We start from the raw sequence: 27,990 nt of genomic DNA, 5'->3' as shown, positions 1-27,990 counted from the left end.
GCAAATCCCTTAACTGTACGAGTGGCTTGCTTCAGCCACACGGTCAAACGGTCAACACAGAACACAGTAACGGTAACAGTTCAGACTGGACTCTCACCAGTTTGCAGTGTTTTAGGACAGAACCCGGCTCCTTCTCTCTTCTCCAGGAACTTCCCAGGACTGAGATCTTTTCCACTTTTTACAGGCCTTTAATGAGGCCCTGCTCCCACCTGTGTTTGAAGGCTCCTCCCTAGTAGGACAAGAAGTAGTTAATAGAAAGGCCTTCTCACAGCTGAGGTTTTGTTATAGATGCCTGTGTTGTGACCTTACTCACCACACATAAGTGAGGAACCTTATTGACATATAGCAACCTTCCAGAATTTTACCAGTCACCTTCTCACATAATGTATGATAACTAAATGCACAAGATGGGGGAGTCCAGCTTTTCACCAAATTCTCATCTTCATCGTTCCCAATGATATCTTCATATGTCTTGCCTGTTTTGTACCTGTAGAAAGAAAAACTTATTATGAGGAATTCATTCAAGATTCAATTTATGCAAAATTTTTAGCATAAGATTTTTTGGCACCTTTAGATTGTGCAAAAATATGCAAATTTTTACCCTTTATCCGAAACTTTGAAAAACATGGACAACGTAGGGCTGGTCCTCCATTGTGTGACATATTTACTATAATTTGCGCTAGAAAACTGGTACAGATTATAAATGAAATGCACACTATAGTCAAAGGTTAGAGTGCATGGGACTCATGAGATGTACCAAGATTATTAAGAGTTGTGCACCTAATTATTGCGGTGATCCAAGCATGAAACAGATTACGGTCAACATAAAGAAAATTGTCCTTAATAAATTCCCCATTGTTGTGTACAACGGGGCTGGGGAGTCAGACTCGTGAGATCGGGCGGGGAGGGGGGGGGGCACGACCAATTTTGGATGGTTGCAAGATAAAACTATTATTTATAATTATATTATTACTTTATCAATATTGTGTAATTAATCGGCCGCAAAATCACGTGTCAGATTCCAAGCCAAAATATATCGTGTGAATGCACCCTTAGGTAGGTTCACACTAGTGTTGCCACTCTGTTGTTTGGGTCATTTGGGGGACCCGAACAACAAAGAGGCGGACCACTAAAATAGTAGTAACACACGGAGCCCGGTGGATCCCATTGACTTTATTGGGGTCTGTCAGGTGTCCATCATTTTTTAACTGAAACCAGTGTAGGAAAAAGTCTTCCATGCGTGCATAGATGTGTACATAGTTTTCCACTGTTACAAAGGATGCATTGCCCACCATGACACATCCAGGGCTTTCTCTCCCAGATGATCATGTGGGTATGCCAGGTCACTGAATCACCTGGCATTGGTGACTTTCCTCCATTTGCAAGCACATCATATGGCTCTCCCAACTGGCCTGGCCTCTTGAGGTGTTGCCTCCACTAAGCAGACCTCCAGCAGCAAGTGGACCTCCAATTTTTACTTGTCTCTTTGACTCGTGCCCTATAAAGTACAGGAATGACCCTTAAATAGGAAGCCATATCCCGCCCTGACTAGTCAGCGTACCATCTAATGCCACTAGGTCACACCACAGGACAAGAACACACAACTTATCCCACAGTGCATCTCATGCTCACAACTTTCTTCCACCTCCAAGGGATCATTATGCCATTCAACTTCCAGAAAGTACTAGAACACTGACTGTCTAATGCTCAATGCCAATTAAAGAGACATAAGCATGTATACAACACATCATACAACATAGTGCAAGTACATACTACAAGTGCAAGTTCACAACACATGCTACAACATAACCCATAAACCACACTACATCAGATTGTGGCATAAACTTGCCAGCACTGGGACTGGCACTAGCCCTTCCCTTTGCAAAAGTCCAACTGTCCAAGGTGTGTGCACCACTTTACGAGTCTGCCAATAACATGAAATACACTAGACCTATTAGTCAAGTTGAAAAAGGAGGTGCTGGGGAGAGATTTTTGAGGAAAAACCAGGACACTTTCCTGGCTTGGTTGTACCCAACAGATATTTGCAAGCATGGTGAGAGACTGAATTAAACAGCAGGACTATAGAGAAAAGACAAATGAATTGACCCTGGAATCTATTTCCAATGAAGTCTACCGATGGAATGGAAGACACTTGTGCATCCTTACCTGACCTGTCATTGCAAAGGGAGAAGTAACTGCTGCATCAATAAAAGTAAAATTGCCCTGCACTATTAGAGACATAGCAGTGCACAATAATTCTCGCACAAGAGCGGGCAATCATGTAGCATTGACCCAGCAGCTGTGAGACATCTGTTTAGCTCCCGTAAATAACCCGAGACTCAGCATTCAGTGTTAGCGGAGAGATCTAAAAATGTGCAAATAAAGTTCATGAAAAATGAAGCAACTGGAAAATGAGTATTTTCTCCAAAACTCCAATAAAGTACATAACATGGTACTACAGATCTCATCTAAATAATGATAACAAGATACTTATTAATATCATAACATAATAACATGACATCCATTAGGCTCTGTTCACACTTGCACTTTGTTCCATGTCACTGGGATTTCTGAAATTTTTGACTGCAAGAATAGTGCAGTCTGTAATGAAAAATTTGCCTTCAAAATAATAATGTGATGGACACCATTAAGGCCCGGACCCCATGTTTTACAGTCCCTGCAAAGCGGATAGGATTCTAGGAAATCCCATCCACACCTTGCGGAAAAATACGCGCAGCGGACACGCTATGATTTCCAAAACCGTTGCGCTTTTGGAAATCGCAGCATGTCAATTATACGGAAAAGTCGGCGGTTACCCCATAGGTGTAATGGAAATAGAAAGTCTGCAGAGGAAACCTTTGCGGCCCTTCCGTGAAAAGCACAGTAGGAAAAAACACAATGCGTTGCTACACGAGATGAGCGAATAGTATTCGCCGCTTAACCCCTTGGTGTTCGGCCGCTTACACGCATTCCTATGGCGGTGAGGTATTCGATCGAAATTGACTTGCACCACATTTAAGTCTCGTTCACATCTGCGTTCGTATTTCATCCAGGGGAATCCGCATGAGGACCCTCCCGAACGGAATACAGAACGCAACTGCAAATGGTCGGCAGTGAAAGCACACAGACCCCATAGACTATAATGGGGTATGTGTGCTTGCCGCCAGATCTCCTCAGGGATCGTGCAGACAGGAAAGTAATTCACAATCTACTTTCCTGTCCACATGATTTGTGCTGGCAGCTTGTGGCAAGCACACGGACCCAATTATAGACTATGGGGTCCGTGTGCTTTCACTGCACAGCGCTTGCAGTTGCATTCAGTATTCCGTTCGGGAGGGTCCACATACGGATTCACCAAACAGAATACCAAACGCAGATGTGAACGAGGCTTTAGACACTTTTTTTTTTGTTGGCCTGTCAAATAGGGACTTTAGTGACAAACTGGCATTATGGAAGACAGGACCCTGAGAACAAGGGCTTATAAATCTATCTCCTTCTCCTGATGTGCGGTATTATATAGCACTACAAAGCCGACAGTGCACTGAATTCATCATCATCGCTGGTTGTGAGGAATACCCCGCCCCGACAGTTTTCTTCCATAGCCTTGTATTTTTGGGAGGGGGGTCCTCACCACCCAGTGATGGCGCTAGACTGTAAGGTCTAAGCGGATAAAGTTTCCAATCTCAGGTCCCCAATCAGAAACCTGAATGCTAGTATGCTAAGGCCTTGTTCACATCTGCGCTGGTATTCCGTCCGGGGAAGTACGCATGAGGACCCTCCCGATCAGAATACCGAACACAACTGCAAGCAATGTGTCAGTGAAAGCACACGGACCCATAGATTATAATGGGGTCCTTGTACTTGCTGCCAGATCTCCACAGGGATCATAGGGGCAGGAAAGTAGTTCACAATCTACTTTCTAGCTCGCATGATTCGTGCGACAGCGTGCAAGAACCACATGGACCCCATTATAGTCTATGGGGTCCGTGTGCTTTCACTGCACAGCGCTTGCAGTTGTGTTCGGTTTTCCGGTCGGGAGGTCCCCATGCGGACTCCCCGAACGTAATACCAAATGAGGATTTTAACGAAGGGTAAGACTGGGTTCACATCTATATAAGGTTTTTTGCTTGTTTGTTCTTTCATAAGCAGAAAAACAGGGTGTTCATTACATGATAGACACCAAAGGAATCTAATGGACTCCATCGACTATACTGGGGTCCGACAGGGTTCCCCCATGATGCACCATACAGTATTGTCTGGCATTTGTTATGTGAAACTGAGCCTTATAATACTGTAAGACGCATACATTATGGCATATTATGATGTAAATCTATGATGTGTGACCGTCCACATTGCTGTCCATCCGCGCCCCATCTGTCTCTCTCCTGTGCACCATATCTGTGGCTTAAAGTGTCACTTTTACCGCCTGCATTGATAAATGTTTATTTCTCCTTAGAAAATGCTGAAGGAAAAAAAGAAGTTCATTTGAATGTGAAAGAGGCCTGTCAGGCTGGAAGTGAAAGACACAATATGCCGAGTGGCAAATTTGGGATGTGCCAGTTAATTTCACTGTGTGAGCTCAGCAGTATATTCCTGAATTACAAATTACAGGAATAAAACATGCGTATTTAAGTTGGTTACACGATTTTTCTCCAACTTCAGTAAAACTGATACCCTGGCTATTTTTACTGCTTTTATTTCTTAATACTTTGTATCTAGAAATCAGTTTGGTAAAAATCGCTGCTTTGCATTGAGGAGCAGAATATAATACAAGGCAAGAGATATACAGTGAAAACCGGACCAGAACACCTCCATTTTTAGAAGACCCTTCCAGACTAATTTTTTCTGTAACCAATTTTTCTCTCCATAATACTGTATGAGCTGTGAGCTTTTGTAAGCAGATTGTTACCCCGCTCTTATTCTCAACAAAGACCACCATGTGGGTGCGAACCTGTTTGGAAAGACTGATATTGGACTCATATGCATCTGTCCTGCCTCACATCACTGGATTGGAGTGGGATGAAGATTTGCAAGAGATTTGAGGAGAGAGCATGGTGGCTCAGTGATTAGCTTAATAGACTTGTAGTGCAGGAGTCCTGGGTTCGAATCCTGTGAAAAACAATATCTGCAAGCAGTATGTTCTCCATGTGTTTACATGGGTTTCCTCCCAAAAACAATGATTGCTAATGTCTGTAAATCGCTGTGGAATATATAAGTAAGCAAATAAGATAAATGAGAGAGAGGGCCTATCATATCATAGAAGAGTATTTGCAGGTGCACTAAACGGAGTAAGGCAACTAAAAATGAAAGAAGTAGGAAAGGGAGCCATAGTGGGAACCAAGGATGAGGGACAGAACCATGTGGGATGGAAAGGAATCATAGTGAGGAGAGAGAGAAAGAGAACCATGCAGCATGAGAAGGAGTCATGGTGAGAACCATGCAGCATGAGAAGGAGTCATGGTGAGAACCATGCAGCATGAGAAGGAGTCATGGTGAGAACCATGCAGCATGAGAAGGAGTCATGGTGAGACCCATACAGCATGAGAAGAAGTCATGGTGAGGACCATGCAGCATGAGAAGGAGTCATGGTGAGAACCATGCAGCATGAGAAGGAGTCATGGTGAGAACCATGCAGGTGGGAATATAGAGTGGGGGCTATAAATGAGAGTAGGGGTCATGTTATGGAACGAGAAAGGGAACCAAGAAATGAGAGCAGAGTCATGTTGGAGACCAGATTTGGAAAAAAAAATAAGAGAGAGAGGCATGATGAGGAACAAGAGCAGGAAAGAAGGAGTTGGGTGGAGACATAGTGGGAACTAAGAGTCATCTTTTGTACCAATGAGGACCGAGAATTAGACCGATGTGAGTGCTGCCTATAAAGATACCAGCCCTATGGTTGTTTTATTTGTATTTAATCTTCGGCACAATCACGGTTCGAATATCCCAATATCGTTTTTAGATTATGCACCCGGGGTCACTGAGGCCTGTGATTGAGACACAGTGGTCACATTGGCATTCAGAGCGTCATAATAGACACTACAAGAAGTAATTTTGTTGCACACACTTAGGGGTTAAAGTGAAAAAAAATTTTTTGTGATTTTATTTTAACAGGATTGTTAACGCCATTGACACAATGCAAAGTAGTATTGACAATAAACTAGATCCGTAAATAAATCTTTTGACGTTTCGGTCCTCAGACCTTCCTCAGAAACTATCTAAAATAGCAAATACAAATCAGCGTGAGGCGTCAACAGGTGATGAAAAGTACTAGTGCAGTGAGATATATACAACAACTATACATAACAAGGGCTAGGCATAACATGAACATGTGGCAAAAACAAGCCAGATAGAACCAAAAACAGTCATGAAATAAATGATAATAAGAAAACAATAATAATAATAATAATAATAATAATAATAAGAGATCAAAGGCAGCCAGTAACACTAACCTATTTGAAACTTGTATGGGTGAAGCCTCATGTGGGAAATATGAAATGGATACGGACTAGTAGGCATTGCTGTATGAAGGAGAGGATTGCAGGTGACACTACGACAAGACCAAGAAAAGGTGAGGGGAGGTGAGTATATTTTTTTACACCTCCCCTGGGCCCCCACCTCTAAAGAGACGCAATGGAAAAAAAATACTTAAATGCGCTCCCCTCCAGAAGGAAGAAAACTGCCTTATATTAACCAAACCAGATGCCAGACGGTAAACTACTGCTTTATGGTTGACTGGATAAAGAATTGAAGTACATAACAGGAAACTTAAGAAAACACTGTGGTAATATACAGCCTCCATGCAGATGTTGTCCTTCTTCAGAGTCAAGCTCAGGACCCCAGTGGTTCAGGACAACAGCGCTAACCACAGGGCCACCGTCTAACTATAACGTAAATTCTTAAATCCTGTCATTGCTGCCTTGTGTCACCTGATCGGGGGGGTCTAAAAATCCAATTTCTCACACACCTTCATAGGATGGTGATAAGTCTAGTCTTAGTAATAAATAGTCCATATAGTCACCGCACAGCTGTCATGCATTTCCATACACATATACATAAACTCTTCCATGCTTTCCGCTTCCCCTCTCCATTTCTGTCGGTCTTGTTACTCCTGTGGTGATGCTTCACAGAAAACAAACATTAGTACAAGGAACATTCCCAGGGGCGGATCCAGGGCAGGAGAGCTGCCGCTCTCCGTGCGCTGGTTCAGATGTCTATGTATCAGCGTAGGCAGCGTCATCACGCCGCCTATGCTGATACGTAGACGTCTGACGTCTGCTGAGAGAAGAGGATCGCGGAGGCAGCGGGAGCAGCAGCAGTGCGATCGGTAAGTATAATAGCATTTTTTTTGTTTTATAATTGGCCGCTACAGTTGCAGCCTATTTACCAACCTCCCCGGACTTGATCACTGCCGCCCCCGCTTCCCCTTGTACTGTAGACCGCGGAGGATAGCAGTGAATAGGCCCGAGCCAGGCCGCGATCCCACTACCGCTATTATTATACTCAGGGGTCTTTTCAGACCCCCGAGTATAATAATCGGAGCCCCAGGGGAGGTGAGGGAACATAATAAACAATGTTACTTACCTCTCCAGGATCCAATGTTAATACTAGCTGGCAACGGGCCTATATGGTAATGCCCAGACGTCACGTGGTCTGGTTTATTACCATATAGGCCCAAAGCCTGTGCTAGCAGTACCATATAGGCATGAAACCTGCTAGGATTAAAGAGGACCTTTCAGGGGTTTGGGTAAAGGCAGTTCTATATACCGCTGGAAAGCCGACAGTGTTCTAAATTCAGTGCACTGTCGGCTTTCCAGCGGTATATAGAACTGCCTTTGCCCAAACCATGGAAAGGTCCTCTTTAACATCGGATCTCAGAGAGGTGAGTGTTTATTATGTTCTTTCATCTCCCCTGGGGCTCCGATTATTATACTCAGGGGTCTGAAAAGACCCCTTAGTATAATAATAGAGCTTGAAGGGTCCACTGTGGCCCCTGTAACCTCTATTATGCCCCATAGCGTCCCCCTGCAACCTCTATCATGCCCCACAGTCTATTATGCCACTGAGGGGCATAATATAGGCTGCAGGGGCCGCTGTGGGATATATTATATATATGTAGGTGTTGGGTGCGTGGAGAAGTGAGGAGTCAAAGATGTCTGTGTTTCAAACTTTACAGAGTCAAGTCACAGCTGAAAGAAGTGGTCATGGCGGTCCAAAGGGAAGAGACGAGAAATGTGGGGAGACGTCTCCTGTGAGTATTACTGTATTGTATTTATTGTAATGTCAGAATGTAATGTCAGAAAATATGAATCGCATTTGAAAAACGCATTTTTAGGGCTAATTTTTTCAAATTAGGGAACCCCCACACCCCCCAGGTAAGTAGGGCCCCGCCAAAGTCAGTTGCTCAGGGCCCCACAAAGCCTGGATCCGCCACTGAACATTCCCAAAATGGATACACTGTATTATACCAGGGGCATTAAGGGGCAGTTCATGATATGGGGATCAAAGAACATTAAATAGAAAACTCATGCTCCTACTCTAGGTACTAATGGAATTTTATTGCCTATAGTTTTCCTGAAATACATTTTTCAAAACACCAAGAAAATTTTCATATGGATGATCTATTCCCAGAGTAAGACATCATTATCTGATCATTTGGGTCCAGATACTCCAGCTGGATGATATACTGTGGATGGTGGTGGAAGAAGAAGCCGCAGACAAGAAATACTCAAGCTTCATATACAGTGGACTGTGCCTTATGCTTCCTGTACCAACCTGACACACAGACTAATATCAGGCCTTAATTACACAGCTGACCTCCCTGGTGTGGGTCTTACCATAACCCTTTAGCTGCCTGGCTCGAACATACCTGTCCTCCCAAACTACACCCTTCACTTTCTCACAGGCTGGTGCTCTACATTCGGGGTTTCCGTTCACGAATCCGCAGCAAGCAGGACTTTTCTCTCCCCATTTTTCAGGTGGACCTCATTATAGTCTATGGGGTCCACGGGTAACCACTTTTTAAGAGGATTAGGCTTGGCTTTTCAGGTTCCCAAGCAGGTTAAAATCCAACAACATTATTATCTCTCAGTATAGTATACATCAATCCTTCTATCTATCATCGGGTAAGTCGGGAGACCTCCATACACATCAAATGTATTGCCAGTCCCACCACTGCAATGAATCCATAAGTATGGACACCCTTAATTCTGTGCTACCTCAAATGTGAGCATTATATATATATATAAATCATTTTGGCTAAATTTATCGAAATAAAATAATAATAATAGAAATAGCTAAATCTAAGAAAAAGATCCAAATTATATAATTAAAAGAAAAGAAAAAAAACGATCTCTTAACCGTCCATGGATCCAAGTATCTCTGATACAGAAACACCTCTGGCTTTGCCATTATCCCTTCCTTTAATTGCGGAAATGAGAGAAAATTGCAGAGCAAAATGCTATTTTTGTGCTGATATACAATAAAAGGTTCTGCCTTGTTTACATATGCCATATTCTCGCACTCCTCTGTAATTACACATGTCAGCCTGGGTCTCATTCAGCTGCAATGGGCAACCCCATTAAAAACTGCACTTCATCTGGACCCTATTTTTACTGAACTTACTGACATTAAATCTGAACCATGTGTATTATGTGTAAACAAGTCCACATTTTGTGTTACTGTTCACAGCTATCATTTGTCTTTGTGTGGTTGTATAGGAAACAAATATTTGCATTTGTGGGAAAAGTGTCTCTCCCCGGGGACGTTCTCCACTTAGAAACCCATACACAAGTAAGAGCACAATAGGGCATATGTCTAAGATCCAGGGCAGGCAACGCGGCCTGTAACGGAGCGAGAGATCATTTCTCCTTCAAGGTTTTGAAATATGTGACGTCTTGTTTGCATTACGTTGGCATGTATATATAAAAAAAGCAAAAACATTCAGGGTTGGGCTTGTCTGCCACGAAAGTGGACAAATCCATCAAAAACAAGTCGGTAAGATATCCCAATGACAATTTTTATGAATTTCTTCAATTATAATGTGTTAGAATTTATGAGTAACATTAACTGTGTTGGGGCTTGGTTTTTGCTGGAGGGGTTAAAGTTTTTATCGGTACGAACGTGGAGCACGTATAAGTTTTTAGTATTTTTTATTGCTGTTTTCAGTGCAGTGCAAATAACAAGCAAAGTTATGTAGGGGTACAAAATATGTATTTTTTTTTTAATTTTATCAGAAAATTGGAATACATTTTGTCTTTTTTTTTTGGGTGAGGGAGTGGCGGAACTTTTCTTATTAAACTTTTAGCAGTCCCCCAGAAGACAGATGACCTTGGCAAACCTTGATCGCCGGAGCAGGTGGATGATTGACGCCAACAACATGTTCATTATATGGCATTCCTGTGAGGTGCTGAGATGCTGGAACAATCACGGGCACAGCACAAGGAACAAGTTTAGCAGCAGGCCAGCTTGACAGTGAGATCTTCCACCACCACTCTACAGCACACCTTTACTGTACTACAGGGCACCAATGGGCTTATAGCTCCGCTTCGTGTGACATCAACATTATATATAAGTAAGGCACGGTGCTTTATTTATACATCATGGTGAAACAAAGGGCTAAAACAGGAGTATAGACTGATGCTACTTCCTCAGCAGAGGGGCAACTTGAGGGGGTGCAGTCGCACCAGGGCCCAGGAGCCTTAGGGGGCCCATAAGCACTGGCATCAGTATTGAGATTGCAGCTTCCATCCGGCCCATAAGCCAAGGAGACCCACAGATTACCCTAACCACACTAAGGAGGATTAAACTCCTTAGCACCCATAACTATCACTATCAAGAATTCGCTGTAGGGATGAGGTAGGGGGCCCCGGACAAAAGATTGCATCGGGGCCCACAAGACTTAAGTTACACCACTGGTCCTGTATACTTTAATAGGGTCAAGGTGACACAGTATATGTTCCAATCATTTTAGGGAGCTCATATTAACCCCCCAAAAAGTTACTTTTTTTAAGTGTTTCGTCAGATGTATTTTCTCATGAGATAAAGATCTCATGTACTGGTGTTTTCCTGTACCCATGGAAACATTTTATAGAAACCGATAATACAAGTGTATATAAAAATAGACATTTTCTGACAACTTTTTCAACACAATACAAAAAGAATGTAGAGTTTTATGGCTCCTGTAACAAAAAAGTAACAAAAACAGTGTAATAAATGTTATGTTCATGGCCATGTTACAGCTTATACAACTTCTGAATTGTATTAAACTGCACTATACTACGTATAGAAATGCATAGGGAGTTGTTGTACCTCCATATAAATCCAATTTTTTAATTATTATTATTATTTTGATCAGATTGATGTAGATTAATTGTGTCATGTTCCGTTACCTACAGTATTACTGAGTTATTCTTCTATCTATCTATCTATCTATCTATCTATCTATCTATCTATCTATCTTCTATCTACTCTACTAATAATAATATAATAATAATTATTATTATTAATAATTAATAATTATTATTAATAATAATAATAATATTATAAATGTGAAAGTTTGGATGTTTGTTCCTTAATCACGCAAAAACATCTCAAAGGATTTGAATGAAATTTGGCACCTAGATAGTTTGTAACCTCGATTAACATATAGGCTTTTTATGCTAGTAAATAACATGGCTTCACGACTGTTATAAATTTATGTTCACGTACTATATAAAACTGCTCTTGCAGCAGCTTATCTCAGGTTCTGACAAAGCCAGGTCTGTTATCTCTTTGTGTAAACACTCAGCTAACCCTCAGTCCATTGTGTACCTACATTTGCATATTATCTGATCTGCTCCAGGCAATGCTGACACACTGGCTTGGAAAACCCCTTTAATTTAAATTGGCAGTTGGTATTTTCAAACATGCCGGGAAAAAGAAAATCTAATTTGTCGCAAAATTCTAAAACAACGAGAGCTATGAAGTCACAGAGTTCTCCTCAAGTGGAGCTGAGGGGGATCATTGGCGCCAACAACACGCTCATTATATGGCTTCCCAGTGAGCTGCTGAGATGTCGGAACAATCACAGGCACAGTTGACAGCTGTTGACAGGTGACAGCTGCCGAAACGCCGGAGCAGGTGGATGATTGACGCCAACAACATGTTCATTATATGGCATTCCTGTGAGGTGCTGAGATGCTGGAACAATCACGGGCACAGCACAAGGAACAAGTTTAGCAGCAGGCCAGCTTGACAGCTGCTGAAACGCCAGAGCAGGCGGATCATCGAAGCCAACAACACGTTCATTATATGGCACCCGATCGAGCTGCTGAGATGCCGGAACAATCACAGGCACGGTTTGAGGAACAAGTTCAGGAGCAGGACAGTTTAAGAGTTGCCGAAATGCCAGAGCAGGCAAACCATTGATGGCAGCAATATAGGCAGATCAACTAAGTCAACAACACACAGACGAAGTCGCGGGCAGAGGCTAGTTTTCACATAAAGGCATTGCTATGGGAGATTATTTTATATAGTCTCCTACAGGGGCACTAAATAGCTGTCCATGAACTCTGTGTGTCTCCTTGGACGTTGCTCTATAGTGTGCATCAGAACTTAGTATAAGAAGTATATGAATTTTGTATACTTTGTATATGAAATATATACTTAGCATATCCTTAGTATACAAAATAAAAAAAAGTTATCATCTATCCATTGCTGCAAAAATTTTTTTAAAAATTAGGATTTAATAAAAAACATAAACTACTAGTAAAAGCACTTTATTGAATGACAATAATATTTTAGAATTTTTATTAATACATAGTAATACCTATTATTTTTTGCACTTATCTGCATGATATATTTAATATTTCTTAACAAAATATAATTAGGAATTTATTTCTTTTCAGGAGGAGGTAAATTTTTAGAACGTGAGTAACATATGCGGAAATGGTCATATTTTACCGTGCCAAAACACAAAGGCTTTCGGTGTAAGGGGTTAAAGTCTTATTTTTAAAGTGCTGCTAGAACCCATGAATAGAATCCTGTCCCCCCATCACAGCACTGCCCCTATTGTGCTGTACTGTGCAAAGATGTGATCAGTATAAAAAGGTGGTGTGGGGTGTGTGAGTGGGGGGTGCTCTTTTTAGCTCTACATCAATGCACTAACTTGAGAGATCAGCCTTGAAAATGTGTGGAATTTCTCTCCAAGTGGAATCTACTATAGAGAGAGGGGGGCTTTTCTTTAAATCCTGGAAAGTGTATAGGCACTGCTATGGTGGGAGGAAAGGGGGATGGGTAGGCACAGGGGATACAGCTTTAAGCCTTAACTGAATGCATTGGTTCTGGTTCATTGATTGTGAAAAGCGTTTTCCTCCATGTTTGTTGTTGGCAGAGAGGAGTAACATTGAGCTGTCCAGCACTGAGGGAGCTGTGGAGAGGAATTCGGCATCAAGTCACCTTGTACATCTCAAGATAGGAGCCCTCTTACACCGCCGAGACCGGTTACACAAGGACAATACTTATTTTTACAAGCCACGTTAAACTGGGACTTCGCCATAGTGGCTGTGAGATATTCTGTATATACCAGCGGAGACAAAAATATCAAAAAATTGCAGGTGTTAAAGATGCTATATATAGATGTCCATAATGGGTTATGTTTGTATAATACTGCAGGTCAGTAACAAGATGGGTGTCCGCTCTATGGACATGCTCATCCACATAGTGCGTGTATGTAAACAAACACTAACGTGGACCCCCTCCCCCTCGAAGGCGACAAGATCACTGCACAGAATGAATCAGTCTATGGAGAATGTAACAAAGCCAGAGCACATTTCGCTTGGGGTCACACAAGAACTTTTGTGTATAGCGTCTCTGCTAATGAAATAAGTATTTCATATAGATGTATAGATACAAGCCTCCGCCATTGTGTTATGAGTTAGGCGCCATTTATTTTTGATTATATTTTCATTCATAATTCTTTGCATTGCAGTTAAAGTTTTATACATTCCTGTTCACACTTATGGACTGTCCTATCTAATGAGAAAAAATTACATTGGAGTAGCATCAACCATCGCAGCAGGAACACATTGATATGATGTGACATGGTATTACAAGTACAATGTAATAGGAAATGGTTGCACATAGACCATAGTAGTAAGTTAAAGGGGTTGTCCAGACAAAAAAAAATCATTTTTTAAATCAGTCATGAGAGATGAAAGATTTTTTAAAAATCATACTGACCTTTCCACAGAGCTTCGGTGCCTCCTAGTGCGGTTCGGTCCTCCTGGTCCATTGTTGACTTCCGGCAGAAGTCTCTGCCACACGTGACCGCTGAGGCCCGAGACGTCACAGCCGTCGAGCAGTTAAACTTTGAGAAGACACCGGAGCAACAGGACCGGACCATGCCGGGATGACTGTGGAAGGGCGGGTATGATTTTTTTAAAAAAATTCCTTTCACTTGCCCAGCCCCAGTTTATTTTTTATTTTTTGCTCGGACAACCTCTTTAAGGATTAAGTAAGGTCTGTGTGTTGTGCAACAGTCAGAGTCTATGTTACCGATTTAAAGGGGTTGTCCCATCACAAGGATCCTATCTATACTGCTAGTTTATGTGGATTTAAGACTTTTCCTAAATGCATTGCTTCATCAAAACTGCTTTGTTTGGTCGCAATCTTAATTTATTCACTTCATTGTTTACACTCCGTTTCTATGGCGCTTGGGATTATCTGCTGATTTGTCAAGTGATGTAGCTGCCTGCTCTCAGGGGGGAGGGCGGGGCTGGGAGCAGCTCTGAGCTGTTTGAGAAGCTCCACTACTTAAATGACACAGATAGGGGAGGTGAGAGCTCCGGGATTTCTGAGCTCTTATCAGTCGGTTTAATTGAATTTGGCTGATAAGGGCTGAGATAGGGAGTCCGTTACCTCTGTATGTAATGTAAACTGACTCAAATCCATCTCTGCTACATCAGCTTCACACTGTGGTAATTTATGTACAACCAATCCTGTGCAAGTGAAACCTCGCCCACCTATGTGCCGAGAAAAGCAGGAAGTGAAGAGAGCATAACAGCCTGCAGGTTAGTGAACAAGTGTCATGGGAATACCCCTTTAATTTTCCAAAAATACTCTGAAAGAACACTGAAAGGACGTTCCAATGGGTTGTCATTTGCAACTGCACCAATTTTCATTTGCACTAATTTTGGTAAATCTTCGTCATGAAGACATAATAAAGTCTACATTACACAGGTGCAGATAGTACTGCCTCTGTAAATTATGAAGGCACAGAAAGTACTGCCTCCATGTCTCTTCACATAAAGGGTGAGGCACAGATAGTACTGCTTTTTATTTTCTTTTACTGTATATTATGCATTAACTGCCTCCTTGTGTCTCACCATAAATGATATGGGCACAGACAGCACTGACTTCTTACATCTCCATGCAAATTATGACACACAGATAGTACTGCTTCCTTGTCTCTCGAAATAAGGTTCCATGCACACCAACATGTGCCTTGTCAGTGTGTGAACAGTGTTTCTTCCCCTGTGTATTATCATATTATTATCATAGTATTATGTCCTATACCTGTCCATTTTGTGGCACAAATATTACAGCCCCATAAATGATAATGCACAGATATTACTGTCTTCTTGTCTTTCCCTGTAAATTATGTAGGCACAGATATTACTGCCTCCTAGTCCCCCCCCTGTAAATGAAGTAGTGACAGACGGTACAGCCTCGCTCTTTCTAATTTATGACAGTGAGACGCTCACTGGTCTGACAGATGCACTTTAACACTTCCTATGATGACCCGGCCCTGTAGAGAAATGAACGTGCGGCTCTCCAGCTTTTTAAGGGATATTAATCTGCTCAGTAATTCATATATACTAATATGATATGTTTCCATTATGCACTCTGTAACCGCCAAGCCATTCAGCAAGTCATAAATAAAACTTGCTGCCAAAAAACATCCATCTACTTTATGCATTTTTTTTCATGTATTCATTAAAATGCAAATTAATATTGTGCCTATCAAGACATAACGACACCTTAATAACGACAGGTCATTACCACCGCTTCTGTCCTCTGCATCTCTATTCCATGCAATATGACATGAAGGAGCCTAAATCTCAGCCCTTACTGCCAATCTACCATATACCCCAGGTAACCAGTTACTGACAGAAGCGAGACGGAACCCTCCAAGAATCCATGGGTGTGTATTTGTGAAGCTTTACACCGAATACACGTACGCAGCAACGTTCCTTCTAGTTCTTTCATTACACTCCTGACACTGGTGCCTGTTTTTCATCACTATAGTCTAGAAGAATGAAACTTTTTAAAAGGGATTTTCCCTCTAATAATGTTTCTGACATATGCCAGATGCACTGGGACCCCCACCTATCAGAGGTACCCCGAGTGGTTCATGTGAATGCAGCAATGGTGCACCTGCTTGGCTACTGATCCACTCAAGTCTCTGGGGCTATGGAAGATTGCCAGCCCAACAGACCTAGAAAGTGAATAGGGTGATGGCCAAGCATTTATCGCCCCGCTCTATTTACATAGAACATTCAGGGGAACTTTCGTGCCTGCGACCTCATGAGCCTCTAGATGGGGGATAAATGTCATTAATGGGACAACCCCTTTAAGGCTAAGGCCCCACGTTGCGGAAACACAGCTTTTTCTGTTGCAGATTTTGAGAGTCAAAGCCAAGAATGGTTACAAAAGGAATAAGAAATATATAGGAAGTAGAGATGAGTGAGTAGTATTCGATCAAATACTATGGTATTCGAAATACTTGATCGAATACTACTCGCTGTTCGAATGGAAAAATGCGATGCAGAACCAGCGTTGATTAGCCGAATGCTATACAGTCGGCCAATCAACGCTGGTTCTTCTCCTATCTTTAGAAGTCTTCTCCGCGCAGCGTCCCCGCGTCGTCTTCCGGCTCCGGCAGTCAAAGCGGCCATTTTCTAGTAGTGCGGGCATGCGCAGAACGGCTCTGCCCAGGCTCGATGCCTGGCAGAGTGAATTCAGAGCCGGAAGACGCCGCGGGGACGCTGCACGGAGAAGACTTCTCAGAGAATCCAGCCCGACCCTCACTTGTGGACTTGGTAAGTGTAATTTGATTGAATGTTGCCTACCCCTGAAACGAGCATTTTTCCCCCATAGAGTATAATAGGGTTCGATATTCGATTCGAGTAGTCAAATATTGAGGGGCTACTCAAAATGAATATCGAATATAGAGTATTTAACTACTCGCTCATTTCTAATAGGAAGTTCTTATACTTCTACCTTCTGCTCAACCACTCCTGGCTTTAGCACAAAAAACAAAAAAATCAGCATAATCTGAAAAAAGCTGCGTTTCCGCAATGTGGGGCCTCAGCATGAAAGACGCTATCATTATAAGACTACTACCTCAGCGTGCCTAGAAAGTGGCCAAGAATGTACCTAAGCTTGGTGCCTTTTTGGTGCATAATGGCACATTTCCGTTCCTGCGTCCCACTCGCCACTGACAGTGGACTGTATAGGTAACACAGTTCATTTCCAATTCTGTTTCACTCTGGATCATCAGAATAACCCTTTGTTCAAACACTTAAGGTATGCTCACGCAAAGTTTTTTGCAGGCGGATTTTGAGGCAGAATCTGCCTCAAAATCCGCCTGAAAAAAACGTCTCCCATTCATTTCAATGAGAGTCACCCGCTTTTTCCCCCGCTAGTGATTTTTTTAAGCTAGCGGGAAAAAGAAGTGACATGCTCTATCTTTTCGCAAAGAAAGAAGTATCAGTCATTCCTTTATACATTTTCTTCTTCATAAATCCACTACTGTGTTTGACAAAAGAATAAATAAAAAATTCCAGCCTACATGACCAGCTCTATCTGCCTCTCTCAAAATAGGAAATCACAGCACAGTTCAAAGCACCAGTCAGCACTTACAATCAGCTAGTTACCTATTGCGTCTGAAGTCCCAGCCTCGTGGCTGTAATTATGCTGTTCCCTTAATTACATTTTTTCCTTACAAAATTGATGATTAGTCACGTGCGTTGGTGACTTCCGCCAGAAGACAACAATGGATCAGGAGGACTAGACCTCACTGGGAGGAGCCGGAGCACTGAGGAAATGGTAAGTATGGGTTTTATTTTTTTCACCTCCCCTGACTGATTCAAAAAATATATTTTTCTCTTGCCTCGACACCCCCTTTAAGGTCCTATTACACTAATTTTTTTTTCTGAATGAGGACTGAATGGCAAACAATTGTTCATTAGAGATGAGCGAGTAGTACTCGATCGAGTAGGTATTCGATTGAATACTACGGTATTCAAAATACTCGTACTCCATCGAGTACCACTCACTATTCGAATGGAAAAGTTGGATGCAGAAACAGCATTGATTGGCTGAATGCTATACAGTCGGCCAATCAACGCTGGTTCTTCTCTTACCTTAAAGAAGTCTTCTCCGTGCTGCTTCCCCACGGCGTCTTCCGGCTCTGAATTCACTCTGCCAGGCATCAGGCCTGGGCAGAGCCGACTGCGCATGCCCGCTTGTAGTGCGGACATGCGCAGTCGGCTCTGCCCAGGCCCGATGCCTGGCAGAGTGAATTCAGAGCCGGAAGACGCCGCGGGGATGCTGTACGGAGAAGACTTCTCGGAGGATCCAGCCTGACTCTCACTCATGGACTTGGTAAGTATAATTTGATCGAACGTTGCCTACCCCTGAAACGAGCATTTTCCCCCCATAGACTATAATGGGGTTCGATATTCGATTCGAGTAGTCGAATATTGAGGGGCTACTCAAAACAAATATCGAACATTTTACTATTCGCTCATCTCTATTGTTCATGGGGTGATCACAGGCATTATTAGACAGGCAGATTATCGGGAATGAAAAAATAGGGCTTTTAATAATATATTTCTCAACTGCAATTTCACAAGAATTTTCTATGCGGCCAATGCAAAATTTCAATCATAACAATACAATATTTTCAGGTTATGTAGCTCACTAGTAGCATGACAATCTTGTAATCCATTTTTATCCTTCATGAGTATAAAAGGTATGACTGACCGCTGATTATTTATTTTCTACGTGAAGAAATGATCTATATTTTCAGATCCGACACCATTTGCGTTGACAGGAAGGAGCATTGTTACGGGGATCTTCAATCTAAAAGAGTCACGGTTTACCCATGGCAAACAGTGGTTGTAATTTGTATAAGAGCTGTCTGCCTTGATAACCCTAAGTGGGTGTCAGTGTTTCGTCGGGGTTTTCAGTGGCGTAACTCCAGATAATGACTCAGGTAAGAGCTCTGAACTCAAACGACTCTAAGACACCAACAACTTATTATTCTCATTAAGGAGCATGAAAAAAATAAAATAAAATAAAAAAAACAACCACAGAGTGTTATTTCGCACTGACTCTTGGTGACTCCTTCATAAATGGGTGATAGCCATGGCTAGACAGAAGCAGTAAAGATCATCTAATTCACAAAAAATCTAGAAACAAAATTGCTAAGAAAGTAAATATTCAATAAATTATACATCTAATTAATTATACAATATTAATAATGACATTAAATAGTTCAAAATAATCATTTTATTCTGAAGCTGGAACCGGTAATATTTTTCCGACTCAACTCAATTCTACACTGTTCACGGCTCTGACTCCATGGCCTTGAGGAGGGCTACTTTAGATAGCCTACCAGTGCCAAAATGACTTCTACGCCACTAATAGGCTGTTGTAAGGCCAATTCGTGACAATGTGCATATACCTTTATTGTGTTAAAAGACAATCTTGCTTTAACCTTTAATCCATAAGCAAATGAACTGATCTGTGCAACCGAAGAACAACTGGAAACCAATGTGGACGCTGGATAATGGGAACAATCTTTACATTGGGAGTTGACAAGGAGTGCTCTGACAATATTACAGGTTTTCGATTCTAGATTTTAAGGACACTGATCCAGGGTTTTATACTGACTGCCGGATTGGAGTCGGGAAGGAATTTTTAATTCGCATAAGCCTCATGGGTTTTTTTTCCTTCCCCTGGATCAACACTGTAGGGGATTGTAGGGTTATAGGTTGGACCTGATGGACTGATGTCTTCATCCAACCTCATCTACTATGTAACTATGTACTATGTAGTTACGGTTGCTCCGAGCAGCTCATTTTCATACGGATTAAAAGTTTTAAAACCTGCTGATAGGTTCCTTTTTAACCCAAAGTACGAGACAAGAATTGAGTCAATATTAGTCATAAACATTAGTCCTTAAGATCTAGATGCATATCATCATGCAGATTTCTCCGTTATAAGAAGGCTTGAAACAAGCAATCCTTGGAATTAAGTGGAGAACAATAGCCAGCAGGGTAAACAAGTATTTCACAGTCCTGGTTCCAAGCGTAAAATATTATTTTAATGAGACGGTGACACATTTGCAGGTGATTATCAATCTGGATTTGCAAATTAAACAAATAAAACAAATGACTTTTGTTTCGCGTTATTATTATTTTAGTTTGGCAACGTAAAAATGAAGAAGTAAAAAAAATATATTAAAAAAAGCCTGTAATTTCTTTTATTGATGTCATCAATCATATCTACTTAGAAAGATGAAATAAAAAATGAATAAGCACTTAATAATAGGTTACTATAGAGCGGTATAAAAAAATAGTAAAAAACAAAAAACAACAAACAATAATTAGGAACTTCAGTGGGTCAATTGTAAAGTTATAAAGAGGTCAGATATTATTCTCGGACAGTGTTGGGCAATCTGTTGGAATATCTCCTTGTGTAACACTGGATACTTTTGTGATATCTTCTTCTATGATACCCTATTGTCTATCTATGTTAAAAGTGTACATAGCTCCAACCGCTGATTAGTGGTGGTCCAACACTTGGTACATCTAGTACTCCCATCATTATGTAATCAGTGGTGACCCGACACCCGGTACTCTCATCACTATGTAATCAGTGGTGGCCCGACACCCAGTACTCCCATCATTATGTAATCAGTGGTGGCCCGACACCCAGTACTCCCATTATTATGTAATCAGTGGTGGCCCGACACCCAGTACTCCCATCATTATGTAATCAGTGGTGGCCCGACACCCAGTACTCCCATCATTATGTAATCAGTGGTGGCCCGACATCTAGTACTCCCATCATTATGTAATCAGTGGTGGCCCGACACCCAGTACTCCCATCATTATGTAATCAGTGGTGGCCCGACACCAAGTACTCCCATCATTATGTAATCAGTGATGGCCCGACACCAAATACTCCCATCATTATGTAATCAGTGGTGGCCCGACACCCAGTACTCCCATCATTATGTGATTAGTGGCTCTTCGACACCCGGTACACCCCCCCCCCCATTCCCGATTAGCTGTTTGAAGAGGCCTCCTTTCTGCACCGATGATTTTACTTTCATTGGTCATATTATTAGTCCCATTCATGTGAAGACGGCTGAGTCGCAATGCCAAGCACATCCATATGATATGCACAGCACTCTGCCGGGTATTCAGTAAAGAGGCTGCAGCACACACCCTAATGTTGCCGCCTCTTGAACCAGCTGATCAACGGGGGTCCCCGAGAGTCAGATCCCCATTTGTCACAGATTCTAAATAGATCTAGCAGCACAAAGTGCGTATTCAGTATTTTCAGTGCCAGTTGGCTAGTAATTACATCTAAAAACCACCTAAAAATCTAACCAAATTTTTGCTGTGGTTGTGATTACCATAGGTCATCAACCATAAAATAATAACAGTCCAACATCAAGGACTCCTGAAGTTCAGATGTTTGAGAAGACTACTGTGTTAACCCCTCGTTCACATCGGCGTTTGGTAATCCATTCGGGGAGTCTGCATGGGGGCCCCCCCCCAAAAGTAATACCGAACGCATTGGCAAGCAGTGTGCAGTGAAAGCACACGGACCCCATAGACTATAATGGGGTCTGTGTGCTCTCCACGCGATGTCCGCAAGGAACATGCGGACAGAAAAGTACTTTGTGATCTACTTTCATGTCCGCATGATTAGTGTGGGCAGCACGCGGAAAGCACACGGACCCCATTATAGTCTATGGGGTCCGTGTGCTTTCATTGCACACCGCTTGCCAATGCGTTTGGTATTCCGTCCAGGGGGTCCCCATGCGGACTCCTTGAACAGATTACCAAACGCAGATGTGAACGAGGGGTAAGACAAGCCGTGTGGCCTCTTCACTGGAGACCAATCACAGCGCCGTACATTGTATAGCAGAATGGCTTGGCTATGCAAACGGTTACTTGATTGGGATCATGTGACTGATGAACTTGAAGTCGTATGGTCTGGGAAGCAGAAGGCATATTCATGGAGTGTTGCTATCGCTTCAACAGGTGATCTCCGGGGTCCCGGTTGTTGGACTTCCACCGATCTTCAATTGACAACCTATCCTAAAGATATTTCAATACATCAATAACATATTATAATGAATCTCTTCTAGTGTTGGGTGACCTTCACAAGATTTGTCTCCTGAATATTTGTGAAGTTGCCCGGAACTCACCTTTCCTGGACTCTGGTGCAGGTCTCAGTCCTCTTTCGAACTCTTCCAGTCTCTGAATGACGTCATATGACCACTGAGGCCCAATCACGCTTCAGTGCTCCCTCCTGGTTACTGGTGTCATTCAGAGGACCTGAAAAGGATGAGGACCCATACCAGACATTGCGACAAAGCCTACGATACGTGAGTAAGACTGTTTCTTATGTTTACTCATCACCTCTCCTCGACCTCAGCTTATTATACTTTGGAGTTAGAAGAGACCCCAGTGCACCATAGTGGCTTATGGGTGGCAAACGCCCAAAATTTTAACTTTGGCTGAACCCTAAACTTTTGGAAAAATTGTATCTATGAATCTGTTGCGGATTCCAAAAACCTTATCCTACAAACCTATACATCAATCTACTCACCTCCTCCTACTCTATAACATGTTGCCCACAGATTGAACCGCATGTTCCATGTGACATGTTCCCTTTACGTAGGCTGTATACCTCCACTGTAGGGTCTATTTAGTCTATACAGATAATCTTACAGAATATTATTGCGCAGCTTTGGTTAAGTTATAAGGTTAAAAGTTTCAATGCAACGTTATTTCAAAAGAATCAGCGTACACCTATGTCAAAAAGTAGAACAGTAAGACGTAGACCCAGAAGCCAACTGGTAACTGACCTTTAAGAACGTCTCGCTTCTCTTTACAGACAGTGAGTGGGCAGACAACAGACCGAATGGAAGGAAGGTCGAGGTCATGTTGTAGAAAATTTCCTCTTTAATCATCATGGATGGTCAATATGAGTAGTTCTGGATAATGTGATCAAGTCTTCAGAAAGAAGAAAGGAACCAGTGGGTGGGGGCTGTCATTGTACCAGAAATGTCACCATTTGATGAACATTCAGTTGAGGAGCCTTACATGTGGCCGATGAGATACTCTATCAAATTTACATAAATTGTATGTCAAGTTTAACATACATACGAAGAGTCATCGATTTTCCATTAGGGAGACAAGTGACACATATACTAGAGACCAATTTTAGAAAAATAAAATTTATATTGTGGATTTGTACAGTTGGCACACCAATGATGCACGTCACACTTTTTGCAATGTCATGGCCTTGGTGAGATTTACAGTTACATGTACATTTTTACCACAATACACTCTTGTGTATAAATGACTTCCTGCTCTGCCCTCCTCCCTCTTCAGGAAGTCACTCAAACTGTATTTGTACTTTATTTATAGATCTACAGAAATACTATAATTGAGTAATTCTGTTTATCTTGTAGATATTCAGAGCTGTAAGCACAATTCTGCTGGGTAACTACCGGAAAGACAACAAACTCTTTAGCCCCACCCCTGAGCAACAAGGTTCAGATCCTATATTGCTGTGGGACAGTGTTGTATAGTGTCTTAAGTAAAAGCTAAACTTTCTGGAATACAATTTTGCAAAACAAGCTTTGGCTGAAAACTGTAATGTCCCAACTGTTTCTGAAGCCTGCAGAATTAAGATTACAGCTCTGGACTTTAATACTGTCTGTTAGCTCAAGTTCACTGATGCAATTTATTTCCAAAAATTATGCAACTTCTAATGTCGATAAATTCAGGATCTAAAAGTGTGGTAAAGACAAAAAGCAACTTTAATTTAATACATTATGGGAAAAGGTTGACCAAACATAACAATAATATAAAAAGTCAAGAAAATCAGATCCCAAAAATAGGGGTATTGCTCTATTGCCCATTTACAGGTTTCCACAACTGATTAAATTCAGTAGAAAATGTCCTTCACTGAATATAGGGAAGAACATCCCTTAGAGTAAGTTCACATGGAGTTTTTTGGTCAGGGTTTTGTGGCCATATTCGCCTCAAAACCCTGGCCAAAAACATGGCTCCCATTGAAATCAATCAGGTCATTTCTCCCGGCTCCCAGAAAAAAGAAGCGAGGTGCTCATTCTTCAGGCCGAGTGCCCTCACGATTCGGCCTGAAGACACTTCCTCCTCCGGACTAGGCTCATTCATTGGGCCTAATCTGGAGCAGAGTGCGCGGCTGGATGCTGGCACAGTGCACCGGTTTTCCATCGCGGTTACCCGGTTTTTGGATCGGAACCAAAAAACCCCGTGTGAACTTACCCTTACTGTCAAGATTAATGGTGGAACCAGATGACTTTCATATAAGAAACAATTTACATCCTCATGGTCATGTTGCCCTCAAACATAGCAGCCATGTGCCATGAGCTAAATAACTTCAATTTGCAATTTTTTAAATGGATTTTTTATGTTTCTGGCAGCCCTATCTGTATCACCTGTGCACGCTACATGCGAAAAACTCCCAAAACGGGTGACAGGGTGCGAATGGCATTGCTATGGCAGAAAAGGATTTACCCCAGTTCTTATTACGCTGCCTGACAGTGACAAGCATACAGCACAACAATACAGGAGTATTACAGTATAACGTGCTTGTGATCCCCCTAGTGGAAGTTGAAAAAGAATTAAGAAATTCAGTAAGAAAGGCAAAGGTTCCGAAAAAATAAACAACAACAAAAAAACTCAGAACCTTTTAAGATACTGATGTGCCGAAAAGGACCCGCACTATACATTAACATCTTGTTTATCCTGCATGGTGATAAAGGAAAGAAAAAAATATAATAATCCTGATAAGTAAGTTTTTGTTCATCTCCCCTTCCAAAAAATGAAATTAATAAAATTCAAAAAGTTGTTCATATCTGTGATCGATTCCGTCCCCCATTCCCCTTGATAATGGTGGACCCCATTACAGTATATGGGGTCCGCGGGTTTCCACAGGTAACCACTTTTTAAGCAGATTGGGTTTACGTTCTTTGTGGGACGGAAACCCAGGGGTGAACCATGGCTTTCTGCTGCCTGAAGCGGACGTCAGAAAGCACCCCCCTCCCGCCCCCGGAGGAGGGGGCGGGTCGGAGGGGGTGGGGCGTGCCGAGCGGAGGGGGCGGGGCCAAACGGAGCAATCGTCTTTAGCAGGCAGAGAGCAGGCAGGGAGAGGACCTGCTCTCTGCCTGAGCGTGAGGGGCAGCCGCTGGAGCAGCGCTGCTCCAGCGGCCTCCCCAATCTACCGCTCAGTAACGGTGACCCTAAGCCAGTCCAGGACAGCTTGTTCTGGACTGGCTTAGGTCAGCAAAAATTCCGCCCTCCCCTGGGCCCTGGCATAGCGCCGCCTGAAGCGGTCGCTTCAGGTCGCCTCATGGGAGGTGCGGCAATGCTAGTGTGAACCTAGTGTAACTAAAAACACCAGTGAAAACTATAAAAAATATGACATCCTACAAAAAATAAGCACACATATGGCTATGTCAGGAGCTTACAACCAGGTCACATCTTTAACTGGTTACAGACCAATGTGATGATCCAAATCCTATCCACTAAAACCGCAGGGGCGCTACATAGTGCATCCAGTGTCACTATTAAACACGGGACACTTGATGTACATCATTTGGTTTCTGGTCTTGTTTACAGACTGCTGATTTTTTTTTTCTGTTTGCCAAAATCCTAAGTTGACCCAAGAAAATAAAGTTTTTTTTATAGTATTTTATAATATTAAAAAAAAAAATTATTACCTCTTGTCTTGCATTTTTTGATGACACAGAGGACACAAAAAAATGACATCACACAGAAAATTGGCTGGATTCACACATGCAGTTTTTCTTGCAGTTAAATTTAAAAAAAAAATTATAAAAGGAAATAATTCCCATGTATCAGATTTGTTGCTGAGATTTATGAAACTGAACTATTCATCTGAATAAGGCTTATAGAAATCCTTGCACATGCTCCAGAAACAAATCCCATTCAGATGAATGGAAGGTAATTTTCAGCTACAGAAATTTTTGCAACAATTCTGACACCATGTGAATGACTTCCATTATGCTTTCTCTTTCATTTACCATAAAATCTACAAGAAAAGCCGTGTAAAGCTGAAAATAAAATACCTTTATATTGTAGCACCTCTTCTACAGCCAACCTGAGCTTGGCTCAAAAACTGCATGTCAGATATTAGTGGTGAACATGGGCATATAGCCTAGTTTCAGGATCTGTATCTATAGGTTACAGGAATATCACAGGTGGCGAAAGGAAGAGTAAAGTGACCCTGTCTGGTAATTTATCCTGCTCTACCTGAGAGCAGGTTATGATAAAGTGAAAGAAGCTGAGATTACCCCGCCCACACCTAGTGAATGACAGTAAGAGTCCTGATCACTCCGCCCACACACAGTGATTGACAGTGACAGTCCTGATTACCCCGCCCACAACTAGTGATTGACAGTGACAGTCCTGATTACCCCGCCCACACAGTGATTGACAGTGACAGTCCTGATTACCCCGCCCACACAGTGATTGACAGTGACAGTCCTGATTACCCCGCCCACAACTAGTGATTGACAGTGACAGTCCTGATTACCCCGCCCACACAGTGATTGACAGTGACAGTCCTGATTACCCCGCCCACAACTAGTGATTGACAGTGACAGTCCTGATTACCCCGCCCACACAGTGATTGACAGTGACAGTCCTGATTACCCCGCCCACACAGTGATTGACAGTGACAGTCCTGATTACCCCGCCCACACAGTGATTGACAGTGACAGTCCTGATTACCCCACCCACACAGTGATTGACAGTGACAGTCCTGATTACCCCGCCCACACAGTGATTGAGTGACAGCCCTGATTACCCCGCCCACACACAGTGATTGACAGTGACAGTCCTGATTACCCCGCCCACACACAGTGATTGACAGTGACAGTCCTGATTACCCCACCCACACACAGTGATTGACAGTGACAGTCCTGATTACCCCGCCCACACACAGTGATTGACAGTGACAGTCCTGATTACCCCGCCCACACAGTGATTGAGAGTGACAGTACTGATTTCCCCACCCACACACAGTGATTGACAGTGAGAGTCCTGATTACCCCGCCCAAATACAAGTGATTGACAGTGACAGTCCTGATTACCCCGCCCACACACACAGTAATTAACAGTGACTGTTCTGATTACTCCGCCCACACACAGTGATTGACAGTGAGAGTCCTAAATCTTCTAAACCTATGCGGCTCAGGTAGGACACCAAGAATCACCTGACAGTTTCATGTTAAGAGTCTTAAGAAATACAGAAAACTAAATCAGATCTTAAACATTTCAATAGATACAAACATATATATATTGTGTCTATATTTTTTTTACCCATGTAACATAGGACAGTCTTTGTTTCAAAGAGAAAAAACAAATTAAAATTACCCATCTCATGACTGCTGTGTGATTGTTGTCACCTGTCAGGAATTGTTGTCAAGTCTCTTCACTGGGGGGGAGAAGAAGTGAGGACAAGTCTTATTTACATCACAGCATCCAGCTTACAGAAAACTTCTCACTTCACAAAGGAAAGGGAGACCTGCAGAGAGTATACACATGTACTGTAAGACACGAACTAGGCCTCAATTCACATTCAAATCTATTAATATTCATAGGGAGGGAGACCGATTCTGCCACA

At 42.3% G+C, this 27,990-nt stretch overlaps 1 protein-coding gene and 1 long non-coding RNA gene across 2 annotated transcripts in view; one reads left to right on the top strand and one right to left on the bottom strand.

The window, feature by feature from the left end:
* ZBTB16 (zinc finger and BTB domain containing 16) overlaps positions 1 to 27,990 on the top strand; it is a 138,097-nt gene that overhangs the window by 9,366 nt on the left and 100,741 nt on the right. The gene's annotated exons all lie outside the window — the stretch shown is intronic.
* Positions 15 to 27,889, bottom strand: LOC142210516 (uncharacterized). Its single transcript, XR_012716988.1, has 3 exons — positions 27,741 to 27,889; positions 314 to 487; positions 15 to 229 (listed from the first exon to the last, which is right to left on the bottom strand). It is a non-coding gene; the product is annotated as an uncharacterized LOC142210516 (long non-coding RNA).

This window comes from Leptodactylus fuscus, chromosome 6 (genome assembly GCF_031893055.1).
Source record: "Leptodactylus fuscus isolate aLepFus1 chromosome 6, aLepFus1.hap2, whole genome shotgun sequence".
In the NCBI taxonomy this organism is placed as follows: Eukaryota; Metazoa; Chordata; class Amphibia; order Anura; family Leptodactylidae; genus Leptodactylus; species Leptodactylus fuscus.
The sequence above is the reverse complement of the archived record's forward strand: the minus strand, read 5'-3'. Positions and strand labels throughout refer to the sequence as shown.